A 22,662-nucleotide genomic window follows, 5' to 3' on the forward strand; every position below is an offset into this window, starting at 1 on the left:
CCATGTCAAATTTCTTAAATTGCAACAACTAGAAATTTAGTCTTCTAACTGATTAATTATGCAATTTATTTGCTATGATAAACAATGAATAAATCACACTGCAATATTTCACAAATAAAATATGTTGCAGAAATAAACTGGAAACTGAGAAAAAGCTAGCAAACACACAATAAAATTGACACGTTTTTGCACAAATGTCCCTGGAAAAAAAAAACAATGTGAGAAAACTAGTGCAGCAGACGAGGGTTTTATTATTATGCAGCAATGAAAATCTTAGTATAATCTCAATGCCAAACTGGCTATCCTCAACATAGAATTTGGCCAAAATTATTAAGGGAAATTATCCCTTCTCCACAAGAAATCCTGGCACAACCTACTTCAAAGCACTAGCTCTCCAAGAACCCTTGCGCAGGCCTCTGTGCAGTGCTTGCATAGACCAACACATGCACAGACTGAATATGCCTTTGATCAAGTCATTATGCCTACTGTTGCTCCTAGAAGTGATTCTCTGACCCTCTAGAAAATTATCACGGCGTCCGGAAACTAAATCAATCTCCTCAGTTAAATCGCACTGCCTCACTGAGGCTGCTTGCGCAGTCCCTACGCAGCCTCTAGTGAAATAACTCGGCCTCTTGTGGCTGCCTCTCCAAAATTGAAAAGTCCTCCAGAATTCACTTCTTTTTTCTCCCTCTCTATCTCTATGTCCTTTCTAGTTCGAACTTCTTTCCCTTGCTTAATCTTTGAAGGTGGGTAGCTCCCTCTACCAAGGAACTCGACCTCTCAAGTGTGTTTTCCATCTACCCATCGAGTTGCTCTTATCTCTCGTTGGTGAACCAATGGCCATGATTAGATCCCCATCAATGGCTACGATCATCTCAAACTCGATCTGTGTGAGTTTCTAGATAATTCTCACCTTTCTCAATTAATTGTTATTAATTAATCACTTTTCGTAAGTTAGACTTAGGAAATATTTAATTATTGATCAATTAACTTAATTGAGCTATCTTTAGGTTTTTTCTCCTGGAACTTTTTCTGGGTTTTGGAGATCTTGTGTTTCTTAGCCTCTCTGACCAAAGTCGAGATTAGAACACCTGTTCGATGCTACAAAAACTAACATCCAAGACCCGGAAAATATTTCTAAGGGAAATGCCTTAATTAGATTAATTAGCTAATTATTAAATATTTTCCTTAGGAAAATTGGTTAATTAAATTAGATGAATTAAAGTAAATCGATTTTGCTCTAATGACTTCTAGAAAAGTCATGAAAAGGGGTCAAGATGATCTTAGTCATCGATTGTGATTAGATCATGGTCGTTGATTCATCAATGAGAGATTATAAGAGAAAATCCAAGGGTTAGTTGGAGACACATCAAGGAGTTCAAACCACCTAGTTTGCAATAATAGCAAGGGCATAGTTCAAGCAAGGGAGACACTAGCAGCAAGCGTTTCAACAGAGAAGATTTCCAGAGGAATTTTTCTCAGTGATTTGCAATTTCCAAAGAAAGGAAGGAAGACCAAATTATTCTACAACGAGGTCGTACTATCCAGTGCGCATAGTTGGGCAACAATTCGATTATCAATTGTCGAAGACAAGTACCTGAGGAGGTGCAAGTTTCTCAGTTGAATTGTAGGAGGCAAAGATCATCACTGGAACTAATTTCTGGAGGCAGGGTGAGTTCCAGAGAGGGCCATATGCATTTCCAGTATTTCCAATGCAAGTTGCAAGCAGGAGGTGTGAGTTGCAGACAGGAGGTTGTGTGGTTTTGCAGAAGGGAAACTTATGTTTCCAGATTGATTTTGCCAATGGGAAAAAAAAAATCTCGAGCTTTTCTAGTGAGAGAAAAGAAAACTCTAATTCTCATTTTTGTTGAATAATAATAAAACCCTCATCTATTGAACTAGTTTTTCCCACACTAGGGTTCTTCCAGCATAATTTTTCCAAAAATACTAGTGTCAATTATTTTGTGTATGTGTATTATTTCTTAGTTCCTGTTATTATTTGTGAAAATTGTTATAGTGATTTAATCATTATTTGTTGTAATTTAATTCTGAAGACAAATAATCCCCATTAGATACAAGATTAAATTCCAGATACTGCAATTAAGGAAATTTCACATAATCTTCGTTATATGACGGACTCCCGCAGGATAAATAAAACAAGTCTCGCCATTTTTCTATTCTTGACTCTGTTTATTTTGAAAGAATGGCCATCGCTCATAGGTTTCAACACAAGGCTTCAATGCACATTCAACCTCCTCTGGAACACTCCTCTAATCAAACTCTTGTACTCCTCTTGGAAATATTTCTAGATCTCACTTCCACTACGCCCTCTGATTAAATTGAATAATTGATCCCATGCATTGATCAAATTACCAATTAGGAAGCTTCCTTAGCTATAAAAAGACTTTCGATCTTTTCTAGACCGTTGCGCTACTCCTCTAGTCAATTTCCCTCTTGTTACCCACCATTTTGTGGGTGATATCCCTAGGAGAAAAAAATTCTCCAGCATGGTCCTCAGTCAGCAACCCCTTGCAGCCACCAACTAGCTTGTTGTGCCACTTCTATGCCACCTAACCCAACCATGTGGTCCCTCACCCATTTGCCATGATCATATGTTTGAAGGTGGGCCTCCCAAACCTAAAGGTATGCCTTGTCATTTGGTAATTGAGTATTGTAGTTTGCTTATCATGGACACTTCTGGGCATGGATTAATGGAGGGATTCGGCAGAAATAATGGGCTCAGTTTGTGCTCTTGGCCCCTTAGACCCCTTTTGGATGTTAACCTTGGATTCTAGTCCCGCGGGATCTCTTTTACTGTCACTTCGGCTTTAGGGATGGTATTACATGGGAAACCCTGATTTTGGTTGCGTGGTCCTGCTCCCTCATCCATATATGTTACTCCCCTTCCACTCATTATGACGTCATTCATCATTCCTCCCACCTCCACTGGGTCCACATAGGCCTAGCTTTCCCCTTCCCCTTGCGCACACCTAGGTTTGGACCTGGAATGATGCCCCGGAGGTTAATGCAGCTGAAAATAAAAGTAAAAGCATAATTGTCCAAATTCAACATGAAAATGTACCACAAAATGCAAAAGATGGCCTAGACAAACACATTTAGTACGTGGGCAAAAGCCAATACATGAGCTCTACCCCATCAACATGGCCATCACCCTAGTTCCTACAGGCCCAAATGGGCCTCCTTTATCATTTAGGAAACCATGGTTCTCGCAACCCCTAGTGGGCAATGAACCTCCCTACCTCAAAGGGGGTATCCACTGCTCTATCTCATGCATTATGCTCTTACCCCTTGAGCCCGAAGCAATTAATTAAAGAAAAATCACAAAAGGAAAAAGGCATATAAAGAAGGGTGGAAAAATCAAGTCTGGGGCACCTCATGTACCACGATTTCTCCCTCCTATACATTATATACCCAAGTGTCGGCTTCCCTTTTACTAGCTACCCTTGTAACCCAACATGTGGCCCAAGGCTGCCCCTTTTCATTCCCTACTCTGTTCATCTCTTTATCACATGCTACCACCTTTTAAAGGATGTAATTTGGACATATTATCCCCTTTAGAAGTAGAAACCGCCTCATGGGATACTTAGTTAACCCCATTTGGAGCTTTTAGACATTAGCACATGCCAAAGCCCATTATGGAAGGGCATGCCATTATCAAGTCCCCACTTATTGTACATGGTTTGTAAGCTCTTTTACTCGATTTCCTTGATGACTTGTTGTACTGGAAGGGTAGGGGATGCATTGGATCTTATGCAGGATTGCAGGTGGTCTCCATCTTGGGTTTGGTCTCTCTATACGGGGTCTTGATCCTCTAGAGGGCTGCATTGGCACATGTAGGGTGTGTGTTGAAAGCCATGGGCTTCCACAACAGTAGAAAACACTCCATGGATCCCTAGAAATGTTCAGATATTGCTCGAGATTCACCTATTGGACGAGGAAGATGTACCTGGTTCACCTTTTCCCAGCATGCCCCACAGTTGTACCATGCACTTGGCAGATGACCCAGGGCTTGTGTGTTGATGTGGCACCACTTACACCATCATCTAAGCCCTTATAGATGGTCTATAGGCATCTTTGACTTACTTGGAGATCCATGACATCACTTGTGTGCCCTCATAATCATTGGGAGCACCACAGGTTTATTATGTGGAGAACAAGGGGCCAACCCCTTGTCCATTACTTTTGGAAGTCCAATTCATCGTTTTGGCACTTATGGACTTCATCAGGCTTCTTAGAGAGCCCAATGACATGCATTATTGATCATTTGACCTCTTGAGAGGCTTGTTATTTTGTTTATGAGCTAGTTTGGTGCGCTTGTCGCCAAAAGTTAGTTATTTTCACATTATTTTTATTTTATGGGCTAATGTAGGCTCAAATAGCTAAATCGAACACCTTAGAGGTGTATAAATACAAATGATGAGATTTCATTTCTCATCATCACTTGGTTTGGACTTGTATCTCTCTTGAGATTTTCGCTATTCCTTATTGGTGGACGAAATTTTGGAGCATGGATGAATTTTGACGTATGGATTGTCTTTTCTTATCTTGGCGCTTCTTGATTGGCAAGTTTATTGGTGGTTGGATATATTCTCTTACATGTAAGTACAAATTTAACGTTATTTATTATTTTTCTTTGTCACATAAATTAATGATGAGATTTTCGCTATACTAGGGCTAGTTGTTGCATACATTTTCTGCGAAATTGTGGAATTATGTTTCTATATATCATATCTCTATGTATGGGCCATGCATATTGAACGAATTCTCCTAGGGATAATTCTATGATTGAATTTATCTTGACAAGCCACTTCACCTTGCAAAAACGAAGTATAAAAGCCTTTAAGGTCACTCTTCTTTTTGCCTAATGACAAGCAAAGTTGATCTTAGAGCCTCCTTGACTTAGAAATAAAGTCTATCTTCAGATTCTTCTTGACTCCAGTCTCCCCAAAGGATTAGGCACTGGTCTACCATAAGGTTATCACTTCAAGAAACATTTTTCTTCACCTCTTCTTCTTTATTCTAGGTCTAGCCACATTAGGGCTCCTAGGCAATCATTTTCCCTACAAACCACCCATATAAAAACTTCAATCTGTGGGCCTCTACTGCGCTAGTGTCTCTCCTAGGCCTCCTCCAAATTTGAGGGAACTCCGATGATGGGGTTATGAGATATCCCATGCCCTAGCCTCGAGATTGGTTTTTTACCTAAGTTTCCATATGCTAGGTCCTCATAGGGATCATTTTGCAGCTTTGAGTGAAAATCCATTCTTTGATCCCCTTCTCCTCCTTGTTTAGGTCAAATGTATCATTGGTTTCTAGACTCCTTACTCTTGACCTAACCTGGGTCTACTTGGTCTTGTGTGGTCCCATACCTTTGAAAAGTCAACTCTTCAAAAAGTCACTTGGGAAACCAAGTTCAACAAGGATTTTAGGGTTTTGGAAGCTCCTTTACAATTCACACTCTTTAAACCTAACCCTAAAATCCCCATGCCCTTCTCCTAGAAAGCCTTGTACCTTGCTTAAAAAGCAAGCAAGTCCCATTCTTGAGCCTCCCCCATGAAAGGGTCCCCGAGATCACTTCACACCCATCTTAGTTGATCTATCCTTCATAAGTGATTCTTTGTATATCAAGTCTCTTCCCATCGGTGAAAGTCCGTAAAGAGTAGGAAGCTTTAGTTGTGGTGAAAATGGGCTTTAGGTGTAGATTTTTACTATGTAGAATCAACAGCTCATGTGATATATTAAAACACAAGACAAGAATCTACTCTACTTTTCTCAGAGGAAACCAAAAATAATCGATAAAAACAATAAGCAAAAAAGGAAGAACATCAATGCACATAACACAATATTTCTCCGAGGAAAGAAACTGCTCAAAACCCCTACTATCTATATTGCATTAAATGGAAGATCTGAAAATAAAATACAAAGCTTGTTCCGCCTAAACAATTCTTGCACAAGCATAATCTAACTCTCTAGCTCACAAGCTAGCTTAAGCCAACACTTAGCCAAATATGTTGCCTTCTAAGCCCCTACTTCCTTGCGCAATTCCTAGAGGAATTAGCCTCTATTTAATGAGGAAATCGTTCTTACATAACTGCGCAATCCAAACTTAGGTCCTCAACTGATTGCATGAACCATCTGTACAACTCGAAAAATATACAACTGATAGTGCACTATCCCTGCACAATAGTTTCAACTGGGTCTTCCTCTGAACTAACATGCATGAGTTATTTTTGAGTGAACCTTCAGTTAGCTGGTGTGGCACTGAGGATGCACTGGTGCACCAACTCACTACTAGACCTCTACTAGTTCCTCCAACAGTTAGAACTAGTTTAACTAACTATAACTCAGTTGAACTGAATGATCTAATTACAACTTGAATAAACTTAATTTGGACCCCTAAAACTTAGGGATCACACTTACATGACTCCAGGTAGACTTCCTACTCGAAAATCCTAAGTTAACTAAGTCAACTTAACTTAGTTTAACTATTACAAGTTGCTATGAGAAAAGAATTACAATTTAATTCTCAATTTAATTCAAGGAAAAATTAAATTGGAATTTCTAGATGCTATTTTTAACATTTCTTGTTGCTATTTTCAACACTCCCTCTCAACAAGAAAGGAATTTAACTCTATCCTGATCCTGAACCTTTGGAATGTTCTGCATGCAACACTTCTCTATAGTGTTGTCGCTACAACAACTCCTGAAACTAAAAAAAAAATCCATTCTGAATCAGTATGATGCATCTGTCATCAAAGTCCCTGACTTCTACTAGCTCTGTCTCTGTTGACTAAAAACTCTGCGCTTCTGCTGACTCTGCCTTTTTTCACTATTGTCAACTCTGCTCTGCGCTCTCTAGTATCTGACTTCTCTAGCCTCTGTCACTGATCTATGACTACATCAATCGCCACTGATCCATCCTGCTACTATGTACTTTGGGCTCCTGTAGCAAGGTATGGTCCAAGAGATAAAACCTCTCAATGGACCCTGCCCAATTTTTTCCCTCTTGGGACTATCACTTCACATCGCCCCACCTCTCACCTAGAGGTATGGCTGCATGTGCTCCCTCTACCCACTTGGCACGAAATTTCCCCCTACTGGAGGTCTCTACTTGAGTGGATGCCTCCACTCGGTCTCCTCTCTGCTTCTCCAATTGTGGTTGCTCCACAACTTCTTGAGTCTACTTTTGAGGCTGCTTCTTCTTTTCTTGAGTGGATCACTCCACTCGGTCTCCTCTCCGCTTCTCCAATTGTGGTTGCTTCACAATTCTCTAAGACTGCTTCTGAGGCTTCTTCTGGGGCTGCATGTTGAGAGGTAATTCACTCTCCCTCTCAACCACCAAGTCTCTAACCTCTACCTTGCTCCTCAAGGCTTTGCATGTATCTTATACCTCAAAAGCATACAGGTCCTTGACTCGTACACCGATTTGTTTCACCTAAACCATGGTGTTGTGTCTAAGGAAAACCTTTCCCTTACTAAAAATCACATCATAGCCACAGTCTTCCAATACCGCAATGGAAACAAGATTCTTCTTTAGTCCTAGAACATACATCACATCTGTGATTCTGAGAGGGGAGCCAAACTCCCTTTGAAAGGTAACTATACTGATCTTGGTAGCGCTATACCTCTCGTCATCTCCAAACTCTATGTTTTGCTTGAGGTCTTTCTCCTCACTAAAGAGATCTCTGTTCCCCGTCATATGGAACGAGGCATCATTTTCAAGATACCACACGCTTCCCATTACAGAGTTGGCCATGCATGTAAAGACAGTGAAATCAAGTTCGAATTGTGAAGCTAGAGATTCACCGACTGTAGCTACTACAGGCTCCTTCTTGCTCGCTTTCTTCTGTGGGCAATTCGTGGCATGGTGCTCGTACTCTGTGACAGTGAAAACATTTGATTTTCAACAATTCCATCTTCTTGTCGCCCGCCTCGCCTTGGGACATATTTCCCTTGGCTTTCTTTGCCTTAATCGCTAATGCAAATTCCTCTTGCACTTCTTTGGAAGAGGTCCCATCTCTGGTGTTTCGTCGAAACTCTTCCTGTACCAAATCCGACCACAGTCATTCCTAATCTAGTAGCTTCTCCCTCCCATTGACAGAGTCCTGATAACTGTGCCAACTCTTGGGAAATCCTAGAAGAGCTAGGCTCACCATATCATACTCAGCAATAGTAATACCGACACTTCTAAGCTCATCCCAAAAATGGGTGAACTTGGTCAAGTAATTCGAAATTGAGTCGCCCTTCTCCATCTTAATCTTTCTGAGTTTTTCCTTCAGTGCCAACTTCCTATGGTCACTGCTATTCTGAAACAGGTTCGTCAATGCCTTCTACATTGAGTATGGAGTATCCTTGCCATGGAGACTCGAGACAATGTGATCTCGAACTCCCTCAAGGATAATATGCCTCGCTCTTGTCACACACTTGCTCCATTCAGCCAGAGCTTTAGCATCTGATGCTGGAGGCTTAGGAATGTCTTGATCAATGAATTCCCTAAGGCCATTGTCTTCTAGCATTGCTTCCATCCTGTCCTTCCAGACTATGTAATTCGAGCTTCCATCCAAGGCATACTCAAGTCTCAAACCATAGAAATCCATTTGCCAACTCTGAAGTATGAACCGCAAATTCAATTTTCACCTACACAACAAACTTGAAATCTCCTCTTCTATATTGTCTTCAACTTCGATACCATGTAGATTTTTACTATGTAGATTCAACAGCTCATGTGATATACTAAAACGCAAGACAAGAATCTACTCTACTTTTCTCGGTGGAAACCAAAAATGATTGATGAAAACAATAAGCAGAAAACGAAGAACATCAATGGCACATAACATAATATTTCTCCAGGGAAAGCAACTACTGGAAACCCCTACTATCTATATTGCATTAACTAGAAGATATGAGAAGAAAACGCAACGCTTGTTCCACCTGAACAATTCCTGCACAAGTATAATCTAACTCTTGTGAAAATTCCTAGACTTGAAGGAACCCCTACTACAGCAAATCTGAATCTACTTCACCTATTTGATTTCTATGTTGCACGAAACTTCAAAGAACCCAGCGTTTCAGGCCGTACCCGTACCCGAAACTCTGAAACTTGGTTGAAACTCGACCATCATGTAATCATATATTAGAGTTAATATAGACTTCTTTTTCCTTTTAAATTGTCATATATGGGTCTTATTCCCTTTTTTCTGGCAAGATAATGTGTTATTCACTTATTTCTTTATATATATATATATATATATATATATATATATATATATATATGTTTAGATATACATATATCACATTTCCACTGACGTTTCGGCCGATGTTTCCATTTTTGGAAGGTGACGTTTCTAAATGTACCCGTTTTGGAAACTCCGAAACGTTTCGGCGTTTCATGCAACTTAGCTTGATTTTCAAATTACATTCATCTAGTTATTCTTTTGAATAGTGAAGTAAATTACTTTGCAGCCTACACTAATTAATTATTTGATCTCATGAAACAGAAAACAGAGCAAAGAACAAGATACATAGGACACACTTATTTTTGACACAATAGTCCCGGGAAAAACCCAATGCGGGAAAACCGGTGCAGTATCACTGAGGGTTTTATTATTATGCAGGAGAAATATCTGAATACAAATCTAGGATGCTCATCTAGCAATCCTTTACAAAGAAAATATTGGCGGAAAATCTGAGTGAGTTTTACCTCACTTCACCAGATAGAATTCCGGCTCATCCGGCACAAGACTGGCTAACCCTGGCTATTTCTGCATCGCCTCTTCTGCCCTCTACGTCATCTTTCTCGGCTATTCTGGCAGTTCCAATTATTCCTAGTAGTTCCGGCTTTTGCCCTCTGCGTCAGCTTTCCCGGTTGTTCCTGGCAGTTCTGGCTCTTCTAGCTCTCTCCGCCTCTCTGTTTGTATTCTCCGGAAATTCCTTCTCCTGGATTCTCACTGCCCCTCTACTGCAAGATCTACCCAATCGATTTTCCTCCTGAGAACTTCTCACCTCAGAAACTTGATTTCCTCAATCTCTATGTGTGTTTCTAAATGAACACCAAGCCTCCTTCTTATACTTTTCTCATTGAGACTTCCACGACCGCGATTAAGTCTCTAATCAACAGCTAAGATTAAAACTTGACTTGATCCACTTTCCAGAACATTCTCACCCATATTTTGATTAATACCCATTAATACTTTAATTTTCCTAAGTTTAGACTTCAGAACGCCATTAAAAATATTAATTATTTTAATATAATACAATCCGGGTGGAATTTCACCAAACGATTTATGGGTTCTTTAGAACTCATGTGCCTTAGCCTCTCCGCCAATTTTCATGGCTAGAGCACATCTGACGCTACCAAAAACTAACAACTCTTTGCCTCACAAGCTAGCTCAAGCCAACATTTAGCCAAATTTGTTTCCTTCCAAGCCCCTACTTCCTTGCGCAATTCCTAGAGGAATTAGCCTCTATTTAATGAGGAAATCCTTCTTCCATAACTGCACAATCCAAACTTAGGTCCTCAACTGATTGCATGCACCATCTGTACAACTTGGAAAATTATACAACTGATAGTACACTGTCCCTACACTCTAGTCTCAACTGGGTCTTCCTCTGAACTAACATGCATGAGTTATTTTTGAGTGAATCTTCAGTTAGCTAGTGTGGCACTGAGGATGCACTGGTGCACCAACTCACTACTAGACCTCTACTAGTTCCTCCAATAGTTAGAACTAGTTTAACTGACTATAACTCAGTTGAACTGAGTTATCTAATTACAACTCCAATAAACTCAATTTGGACCCCTAAAACTTAGGGATCACACTTACATGACTCTAGATAGACTTCCAACTCAAAATTCCTAAGTTAACTAAGTCAACTTAATTTAGTTTAACTATTACAAGTTGCTACAAGAAAAGAATTACAATTTTATTCTCAATTTAACTCAAGGACAAGTTAAATTGGAATTTCTAGATGCTATTTTTAACATTTCTTGTTGCTATTTTCAACAATAGCTTCATTGTTGCTCTTGACCTAGCACGTGCCCCTCTAGGACCCCTAGTTTGAGCAGTAACGCTTTGGCGTCGTTGTCGGCGACACAAAATATGTGTTTTATTCCCCATACGACATATTGACATAACATTATTGGCGACTCCATTGGAAGAACGAAGCCCTAGTTTTCTATTGAACTTTAAGGTCGATGCTTGTAGGGTGAAGCAAGCATTTTTTTAGGCATCTTTAAATTCACCTTGGCGGCTCCTACATATTTTTCATGTATATCTCAAATAGGTTGTCTTTCTTTGATAAATTTCCCGCTTTGGACATTGCTAGGATCCCTGGGCATCCTAATCATGTCGTGGGAAGGATGGTACATGGGGTGTCCGTGTTTGATGGTGATCCACTCTCCACAATTGACCATGTAAAAATATTTAAAGCACATGCTTCAAGAGAGAAGATTTTTCACCAAGATTTCTTTATGTTAATGTTCGTGGGATCTCTTAGTGGTCATAACTCATGGCTGCATGATCATGAACCTAGGAGCATCTCATCTATTGAAGAGTTCGTTGATGGCTTTCTTAGACATTTTCAAGTACACCCTGCATTGAGCATCCAAGAGGAAGCCTTCATCGAGCATCATCAAGACATTGAGAATCTAAGTAATGATTAGGAAGACGAGTCCTCCTTGGGTCCACAGGATGAAAAGGATGATTTTGAGGACACATGAGTTGGGAAAAACGAGTGTATGAAAAGTGAAGTTGAGACTAACCTTACCTTTCTCAAGGATAGTACTCCCAATGATTCTTCTTTTGAGAAACTTGAGGAAGGTGATCCCATTGGCCCCTTAGAAGATGACTTTGGAGATTATCTCCATATTGAAAAAGAGAAATGGGAAGTTGTTGGCCCTCAATTTCACTGTGCTCCCATTTATGACACTGACAAGGAGGATGAGGTTGAGACTGGTCCTCCCTTTCTCCCGAGCATTATTTGTGGGGACATATCCATCAGTACACTTGGGAAGGAGAATTATCACTTTCCCTTGCATGAAAAGGAGCAATTGGAAATGATTGATTCTCCTTTTTGGGAAGACCTTTGTTGATTTGGGGTAGCATCGGATGTGCTCTAGCCACGAAATTTGGTGGAGAGGTTTGGGCACAAGAGATCTCCAATACCCAGAAAGGGTTTGGGCAGATTCTAAAAAAACCAAGAGATATTGAAATAATTAATATTTTTAATGGAGTCCCTAAGTTAAACTTAGGGAAAATAAAATATTAATGTGTATTAATATGAATCTATGTTAGAATGGTCCAAAAGACATGGATCAAGCCGGATCTAATCTTATCCGTTGATTAGGGACTTAATCTCAGCAGTTGAGATGTCAACAAGGAAAGTATAAGAGGAGGCTTGAGGGTCACTTGGAGAATACATCAGAGTGATCAGTCATTCTATTCTCTAGAGCGAGGCTTGCTAAGAGAGATAGAATCAGTGATTGGGATAGCAGCTGAGGAGCATTGAGTACAGAGAGACAGAGAGGCAGAGATAGTGTCGGGATAGCAGCAGAGCAGCCAGAGAGAGATGTAAGAGCAGTCAATGCTCACGCAGGACCACACATAGGCAGCGAAGTGCTACGCAGAGCACTAGAGGGGCCAGTGTAGCTGACGCAGAGGCTCAGAGAGCTGACAGAGGGCCTCCTAAGGCTAACGCAGGCCAAGATAAGCTGACGCAGTGCTAGCACTAGGCTAGGAGAGGCTGACGCAATCCAGATTGGGCAGACGCTGGGGTTTCTACGGCAGATTGGTGCTGAGTAGCTGCCTGAAGGATTATCCGGGGTTTCAGCCAGTAGATTTGTCAAAAACCGAGAGGTAATACTGCTAATGAAATTCTCTGTTGGGTAGGCCAATTTCAGCACCCAGATTGTAATATGATATTGTTTAATAAGAAAACCCTCAGATAGCTGCACTGGTTTTCCCGCATTGGGTTTTTCCAGGGACATTAGTCCAAATATAATGGTGTCATATGGCGTGTTTGTTTCTGTTTCTTTTAGTTGTTGATCTGTAATATGTTGAGCATGCACTAATGTTTATTTTTAGTATTTGCATTATAAATAACTTGTTAAGGAAAATAACAAGTAGGTAGGAATAAATCAGATAAAGTGCATGGAGGGTTTCTAACTAAGTAAACTTAGAAACTTCAACAACCCTATCTTTGTTACCAGCAATGATAGGATTGATAAGGCCATTGCTCATACCTACCTTCCTTATGATTCCAGGAGTATATTCAAATCACTTGAGCCTTTAAATGGATTTTTCAGGAAAAGGGTCCCATTGAGACTTCACCTACCCCTTTGCCCTTTTCTATTATTCATCATCTTGAGTCTTCATCAAGTGATTCCCTCACACCTTGTCATATTGTTAAAATTGGCAACTAGGGCCAAACTCCATATGGGTCACCTAATTTATGGCATCTGATATTTTTCTTGGATTCCTCTCTCCGAGAGGTGTAGGATTGATCTAAAGATCATCCGATTCCGACATGTATATATGGAGATATGAATTTATTTGTATTATTGACAAATTGTCAAGGTCGACCAACAAGCAAAACAAGCATTTTCACCCCTAGCGCAACTGCAACGTTGCATATAAAAGGAGACCTAAACTCATTATTCCATCATCTCATCTTCACTCATCTATCTCTCCTCACTTGATTGGGTACGCAGATTGGGGCAGCATCTCTCACACGTGCGAAGGAAGGAGACAAATTTCTGTTTAGGGTTGCGTTGACCAGGTTTGACCGAAGCTGCAGGGAGACTATTTTGGACAGCGTTGACCTCTCCTTGACTGCGGATTGGGTGAGGTTGCTTCTCCTTGGCAGGCCGCAGATTTGGGCACACAAACCGAGGTGATCTGACCTCTGGTTTGACCAGTGTTGACTGCCCTAGTTGTTGGTTGTAGGTTGACTTTTGTTGACCAGCGTTTGACTGATTTTTTGGACTATTTTGGGTTGTTTCATCCTGCTGTTGGAGGCCAAGTTGACTGAGCTTTGACCGAGCTGATTTGGAGGTCAAATCTGACCTGTTTGACCAGCATTGACTTTGTTGGTTAGGGTTTGTTGTTGCTGTCATAAAATATCATATTTGTATATTTGTACTATCTCTCTCTGCTGAAATATTGAAGAATATAAGAAGAATTGGTCAAGGGTTTCCCCACATTGGGGTTTGTCCCTGGCTGGTGCCACATCTTGTGTCCTCTTGTCTTGGCTTGTCTTCTACTGTTTATGTTTATGTTCTATCTGCATTTTACTATCATGCTAATGTGATTGCTAAATTGGATATTGATATTGGGCTAACTAAGAAATTGAAGTAAATTGCTCTTAAGCATAGAACATACGAAAACTTAACATGGTATCAAAGGTGAAGTGAAGACAAAGCCCAAGCAAGGGTGAAAGAGAAATAACCGAAGACAGTTGGACAAGGAAAAAAGGATCAATGGGTTTGTCATCCCACTTCCCAGCTAAAGACAAGCTCCGTGAAAACTCTGACTATCATGGATGGAAGATGGCTCTTGATTTGACATTAGAAGAACAAGAAGTGTTGGACTATGTGAGGGGTAAAATCCCTGAGCCTCCTTCAAATGCACCAGCTACTACAAAGAACAAGTACAACAAGGCTGAAGTCAAAGCGAAGAAGATTATCAGAGATTCCATTGACAAGCGTTTGGTGGCCTACATCTCCAATCTAAACACCTCCAAGGAAATCTATGACAGGTTGGTCAGCATGTTCAAGGTTAGTGATGCAAATCAAATTTTATTTCTCAAAAATAAGTTGAAGGACATTAAGAAGGGCAAGGACGAGGATATTCAATCCTACTTCTTAAGGATCACTGAGATCAAGAATGATCTACTTTCGATTGGAGAAGTCATTCCTAACAGGGAACTTACTATCACTACCCTTGGAGGACTCCCACCCGAGTGGTATATATTTAGAACCACTATTCTCAATAATGATCGAATTCCAAGATTTGAAGAATTGATGTCGAGATGCATTCAAGAAGAGACAAGAATGGTGGAGCAAGAAATGCCTTCAAATAGAGGCAACCCCACTGCTTTCTTCACTCATGCCAAAAGGAGAAATAATGCAGGGTCTAAAGGTCATTTCAATGGAAAGCCCAGATCTAAGGGTGGAAGGAAGGGCAGGTGCTTTATTTGCAATAAATTTGGCCACTATGGAAGGGAGTGTCCAAATAGAAGGGACACATCACATGATGATGATCACAATCACTCCAAGGGCAACTTCAACAACAACAATCAAAGGAATGGTAGGTTCAATGGAAAAGGAAAAAGGAATGTGGGACATCAAGGAAATGGTCAACCCTCTAAGAAAGCAAGGAACTCCAAGTATGAAGAATCAAATGTTGTGAACAATGTTGAAATTTCTAAGTCTAACACGTTAGAAATTCTTCTTGCATTATCTGGTTTATTTCACCTACTTGTTTATTCCTTAACAAGTTATTTAACCATATAAATACTGAAAATAAACACAAATGCAGTCTCAACTCATATACAGATCATCAACTGAAATAATAGACAAACACACAAGGGACACCGTTATTTTTGGACAATCGTCCCTGGAAAAACCCAACTTGGGAAAACCGGTGCAGCAGTTCTAAGGGTTTTATTATTAAGCAGCTTTCTTGAGTACAACTAGGGTGCCAAACTGGCTCACCCAACAGAGATTTCTATCTAAAAGTAATACCTCTCCTCAAACACTGATATTCAGCAAGTCTGCCACACGAAAATCCTTCTAGCACTTCTCCTAGGCTCTACGTCAGCCCTGCTAGCCTCTACGTAGCTCTGGAACCCCTTGCGTCAGCCCTCTGCCTTTTTGCATCAGCTTTCTGGCCTTCTGCATCACCCACGCGGGCCCCTCAGCCTCTGCGCAATCTCTAGCTGCCTCTGCGTGGCTATTGCTGCCTCTACATAGCCTCCTCAATCACTGCGCTAGCCCTCTGGCACTATCTCTGCCTCTCTGTTATGTACTCACTGCCCCTCGCTGCAACTCAGATCACTTGTTCGAATTTTCTCAGCGAACCCTGCTCCAAAAAAACGAACTGATTGATCAATCTCGGTGTGTCTCCAACTGACCCTCAAGCATCCTCTTATACTTTTCTTGTTAAGTCTTCAACAACCGAGATTAAGTCTCTAATCAATGGCTAAGATTAAATTTGGCTTGATCCATGTCATTTAGAACATTCTCACCCAGTTTTATATTAATACCCATTAATATTTTAATTTTCCTAAGTTTAGACTTAGGAACTCCATCAAAAATATTAAATATTTTACTATCTCTCTAACCGGGTGGAATTTCCCCAAACCATACCTGGGTCTTGGACATCTCATGTGCTTTAGCCTCTCCACCAATTTTCATGGCTAGAGCACATCCAATGCTACCACAAATCAACAAACAATAAGCAAAAGGAGTACTATCTTATATCGACCCTCTCAACTACCTCTCCTCCAGACTCTTTGGGGAATTGGCTAATTGATAGTGGTGCTTCAAGGCACTCACCGGGTACAAGGAAGCTCTCTAATCTGGTAAAGAAGGAGACAAACTTGGAGATTATTCTTGGAGACGATGCCACCTATCCCATGAAGGGAGTAGGCAATGTTACCCTTCAATTGAATCAAGGTAACATGATTCATTTACAAGAATTTCTATATGTACTTGATCTCAAGAAGGACCTGGTGTCCATTTTGGCAATGGAAGACAAAGGATACAAGGTGGCATTCATCAATGGAAAGGTACGTGTTTGGAAAAATAATTTTAAAGATGCTTTAACTCTTGGGTTCCAGGTTGACACTTTGTATCAAGTTGGAGGAAGTCCATTGGGAGCCATGTCTTGCAACACATCTCTACAATCCAAACTATGGCACCGGAGGTTTTCCCATCTTCATTATAAGGCTCTTCCCGATGTGAGACAAATGGTGACAGGTATGCCCAAGTTCAAAGTAGAGCATGAAGGTATATGTCTGGGATGTGCCGAAGGAAAACTTACAAGGGGACCATTCCCCTCAAGTAATAGCAAGACCACCGATATATTGCAGTTGATCCACTCTGACATATCTGGTATGATGCTCGTAAACTCTTTGGGAGGATACTTATATTATCTCACTTTTACAGATGACTATTCTCGCAAGACTTGGATCTACTCTTGAAAAGGATGAAGTGTTCACCTAGTTCCATCACTTCAAAGCCATGATCGAAAACCAATCCAAGAAGAGAATCAAGATATTAAGGATTGATAATGGGACTGAGAACGAATCAAATGAATTCCACGACTATTGTAGAGAAGCTGGCATTAAGAGGTAGACCACAACACCATATACTCACGAGCAGAATCATGTGGCCGACAGAAAGAATCATAGTATTGTGGAAGTTGTTAGTGTCATGCTTCATGATTAAGGGCTTTTGAAGTTTCTATGGGCCGAAGCTACGAATACCGCTATGTATGTTCAAAACTGATGCCTCATCAAGCATTGGACTCCAAGACTCCCGAAAAAATGTTCACTGGTAAGAAACCCGATGTCTCTCATTTTAGAATTTTTGGAAGTCCCATATATTTTCATGTGCCAAAGGAGAAAAGAAGCAAATTGGGTGCATCTGGAAAGAAAGGAATTTTTGTGGGCTATAGCAAAAATTCTAAGGGCTATAGAATTTATGTCGCTGGTCAAAGGGAAGTTGAGATAAGTCATGATGTCACCTTTGACGAAGATATGGCTCCTAGCAAGGTTGACAACCTTCCTATACCAAGGAAGTATAAAGAAGCTGACACCAGAAAACAGGGTGAAAAAGAGGACGAGATGATCCTAGGTGTTGATGAACTTATGGATCCTATTGATCCTCCCCCCCAAGAGCCCTCCTCCTCAAAGAGGAGATCCTTATGGCTTAGGGAGACTCTCGAAGATAGCCGAGAGACATATTAGACCGAGGGGGACTTTTCGTGAGAGCAAGAAGCCGAATGGGTATCAAGGATACTTGACCGCCATGAGCACTATCATTCAAAACGAACCTTCATCATTTGAAGAAGCCGTGAAGCAACAAGTTTGGAAGGATGCTATGAATGAAGAATACGAGTCTATTATGAAGAATGATGTCTGGGATGTGGTCCCTAGACCCCAGGACAAATTGGTTGTCACCTCTAAGTGGCTCTACAAAATCAAGCATGGAGCTGATGGAAGTGCAGAAAAGTTCAAGGCTCGCTTTGTTGCCTAAGGCTTCTCTCAAAAGGAAGGTGTAGATTATGATGAGATATTTTCACCTGTTGCCCGATACACCACCATCCGCTCAATCATAGCCCTTGCTGCTTCATAAGAATGGAACCTACATCAAATGGATGTCAAGACCACTTTCTTGCATGGTTCGATCAAAGAGGAAGTCTATGTGGAACAAACCGAGGGGTTTGGGGCTCATGATGGGGAATCTCATGTATGCAGGTTGAAGAAAGCTCTCTATGGCTTAAAGCAAGCACCCCGAGCTTGGTATGAGAGGATTGATAGCTATCTGATGAAGTTGAGATTCACTAGGAGTGAAGCCGATCCGAACCTTTACTTTAAGGTCCAAGATTTTAAACCTCTCATACTGGTACTTTATGTGGACGACCTCTTTCTGACAGGTGCAGACCTCTCATTCACAAATGTAAGAGAGAGTTGGCTTCCGAATTTGAGATGAAGGACCTAGGACTGATTGACTACTTCCTAGGGTTGGAGGTCTGGTAAAAGCCTAGAGAAATTTTCCTATCTCAAGGAAAATATGTTGTGAAGATATTGGAAAGATTTAGGATGTTGGGATGCAAGCCTGTGACTACCTCGATGGAACTTAACTTCAAGAAGTTATGCGGTAGTGTTGTCGGACCTTTTTTGGGAAATGCTTCTGGGTATCGTCAACTCATAGGAACACTGATGTTCTTGGTGAAATCCCATCCGGATATATGTTTTGCAGTTAATACGTTGAGCCAATATATGGTTGAGCCTCATAACACACATTGGATTGGTGCCAAGAATCTTCTGAAATATCTTCGAGGCACAATCACTCAGGGATTGAGATACACTGTCGGAGATGTGAGGCTGCATGGTTATTTTGATGTTGATTGGGTCGACAGTGTGGTGGATGGCAAGAGCACTTTTGGGTGTTGTTTCTCTTTGGGTTCTGCTTCGATATCCTGGATGAGCAGGAAGCAAAAGTCGGTTGCTTTGAGCACCACTGAGGCTGAATATATAGCTGGGAGTATGGCCTCCTGTGAAGCTGTCTGGTTGAGGAAGCTCTTCAGTGAGCCATTTGGACATGTGTTGGATACCACCATGATCCTCTGCGATGACCAGAGTGGGATCTGATTATCAGAGAATCTCGTATTTCATGATCGCTCGAAGCACATTGATATTAGGTACCACTTTATCTGGGATATGGTACAACGAGGAGCAATAAGGCTCCATCACATTGAGACGAATGAGCAAGTCACCGACATTCTGACAAAGCCGAGAATCTTGTATTTCATGATCGCTCGAAGCACATTGATATTAGGTACCACTTTATCTTGGATATGGTACAACGAGGAGCAATAAGGCTCCATCACATTGAGACGAATGAGCAAGTCACCGACATTCTGACAAAGCCCCTGGGAAAGGTCAGATTCTTGAATTTTCGAGAACAACTAAGATTCGTGGAGAGACCCTCTTATGAGGGTCCTGTATGAGATGGACATTGAGCTCTGGGAGCTCCGGGGGGCTTGGGGTACTTCTTGGAGTGATGAGCAACCACAGGGTGAGTGGTTCAGCCTTCCCCTAGTGGTTTGCTGTGTACAGCGTGAGTAGTTCAACCTTCCCCTGTGATACCCCGTGGCGACATGTAGGGAGGAAGAATGGTTCATCCTTCTCCTGCTGATACATCCTACCGATGCAGTCTGGGACTCATGGGAAGTACCTCTCATCTAGCCAATGAGTAGGGAAATGAGGATAGGGACCATAGTACTACCGATGGACGCATCATGTACTATCATACTCCCTATGCTAGGATGATATTGATCTAGGATCAATTGGAACTGACTTCGGGTCAGTAAGAGTGGTATGACACACTCTCTTCATTGGAACTGGCTTTGGGTCAATAAGAGTGGTCTGAGATACTCTCTTTTATCTAAAATTGACTTCGGGTGAGTAGAGAATGGTATGATACATTCTCAATCACTTCTTCTTCTTCATGGTTCAGCAGAGCAGAGCAGTGCATTGATGGCAGAAATAGTACTGATTGGCAGATGTATTAGCAGATGGAGTTCTCCCTAGTTGAGAGGGAGTGTTAAATTGGCAACTAGGGCCAAATTCCATATGGGTCACCTTATTTATGGCAGCTGATATTTTTCTTGGATTTCTCTCTCTGAGAGGTGTAGGATTGATCTAAATATCATCTGATTCTGACATGTATATATGGAGATATGAATTTATTTGTATTATTGACAAATTGTCAAGGTCGGCCAACAAGCAAAACGAGCATTTTCACCCCCAACTCAACCTCAACGTTGCATATAAGAGGATGAGACCTAAACTCATTATTCCATGATCTTATCTTCACTCATCTATCTCCCCTCACTTGATTGGATACACAGATTGGGGCAGCATCTCTCACACGTGCGAAGGAAGGATACAGATTTTTGTTTAGGGCTGCATTGACCAGGTTTGACCGAAGCTGCAGGGAGACCATTTTGGACATCGTTGACCTCTCCTTGACTGCGGATTGGATGAGGCTTCTTCTCCTTGGCAGGCCGCAGATTTGGGCACACAAACCGAGGTGATATGACCTCTGGTTTGACCAGCGTTGACTACCTTAGTTGCTGGCTGCAGGTTGACTTTTGTTGACTAGTATTTGACTGATTTTTTAGACTATTTTGGGTTGTTCCATCCTGCTGTTGGAGGCCAAGATGACTGAGCTTTGACCAAGCTGATTTGGAGGTCAAATATGACATGTTTGACCAACGTTGACTTTCCTGCTTAGGGTTTGCTTTCGCTGTCATAAAATATCAGATTTGTATATTTGTACCACTGTTGATAATATCAGCAATATATATGCGATATTCGAAAATATCGCGATATTTTCGGCAAAACGATATATCGCCGAGAAAATATCGCGATATTTTCTGTTTTGAAAATATCGCGATATTTTCAAAATATCGGCAAATATCGGCAAAATATCGCGATATTTTGAAAATATCGGCAAAATATCGGCTATATTTAAAAATCTGAAAAAATTATTTTTTATGCTTGCCGATATTTGCCGATATTTTTCCGATATTTTCGTCGATATTGCCGATAAGATATTTTCTGGACCCTCGCCGATATTTTGCCGATACCGATATTTTCAACACTGATTTGTACTATCTCTCTCTCTCTCTACTGAACTATTGAAGAATATAAGAAGAATTCATCAAAGGTTTCCCCACATTGGGGTTTGTCCTTGGCTGATGCCACATCTTGTGTCCTCTTGTCTTGGCTTGTCTTCTACTGTTTATGTTTATGTTCTATCTGCATTTTACTATCATGTTGATGTGATTGCTAAACTAGATATTGATATTGGGCTAATTAAAAAATTGAAGTAAATTGCTCTTAAGAATAGAACATACCAAAACTTAACACATGATCTCAAGTGACCGTAAGCCCATTCCCCCTTCCGAGTATAGTGTCAAGGAAGAGCCCCTCATTGATTATACTTTACCTCCTTGGACACACCCTCAGGGTTTTGATCACTCCATGACCTCCCCTCTCCAATGTGACCATCACCTTGAGTGACCTATTTATTGCACCCCTTCCTTCCCTCGCCCTTTGTTCCCCTCTCATCACAACCTTGTGGCATCTACAAAGCATGATATTATAAACAATGATTGTGATAGGGAGTTGTTGAGAGTGATCTTTCATTCCACCATTGCGTACTTAGAGGGAAAGCCCTGCACTTCTAGATTGGCTTATTCTCCTTCTCGTAGGGATTCCTTTTACCTCGAATGGAGATCATATATTTTCCCACCTCCCACCCGCTTCATCCTCCATACAAATGTATCTGCATCCGCTTCGAGATTTGCTACATGAGTAGTCATACTGGCAGGCATATGTATATTGATATGATGATATGTTGGTTGCACTGGCTTTATGATTACACTTAGCATTAGCATTATTATATGCATGTTAAGGTAGGATGCATTGCATGCTGATTTTTGCATTAGAACCAATGAGATATGATATTTTTCATGATAGATTAGCTGCATTTAGACTTAAAAACTGCATTTGAAAGTTTACTTCTATGAGTCGATTTTACTTCTATGGGTCGAAACAAGACTCTGAATGAGAAAGATGTATTACATCAAATATATGTATATGATTACATAAGATGATGTTGTGTGTGTATAAGAGAAGAGAATTATGTTATTCTCATTATGAACTGCTCACCTATTTTCATAATCACTTTTAAAATAAATGTGATTTATTACATACAACTTATTTCTACTTTATTACATTATAAATTGATACATTAATATAATCATCATTACAATATCTAACTGGTGTTTCAGACATTCTCCTGTGAAATGCAGCTTTTATAATAATCACCATAATCCAACATAC

The 22,662-nt window shown here is 40.8% G+C and overlaps 1 protein-coding gene across 1 annotated transcript in view; it reads right to left on the reverse strand.

Annotated features, from left to right (window-relative positions):
- LOC149244543 (putative RNA helicase SDE3) overlaps positions 1-22,662 on the reverse strand; it is a 105,716-nt gene that overhangs the window by 80,094 nt on the left and 2,960 nt on the right. The window lies entirely within an intron of this gene.

This window comes from Pinus tabuliformis, chromosome 8 (assembly GCF_031772625.1).
Source record: "Pinus tabuliformis cultivar Carrire ecotype Pingquan chromosome 8, CPIR1, whole genome shotgun sequence".
Taxonomy (NCBI): Eukaryota; Viridiplantae; Streptophyta; class Pinopsida; order Pinales; family Pinaceae; genus Pinus; species Pinus tabuliformis.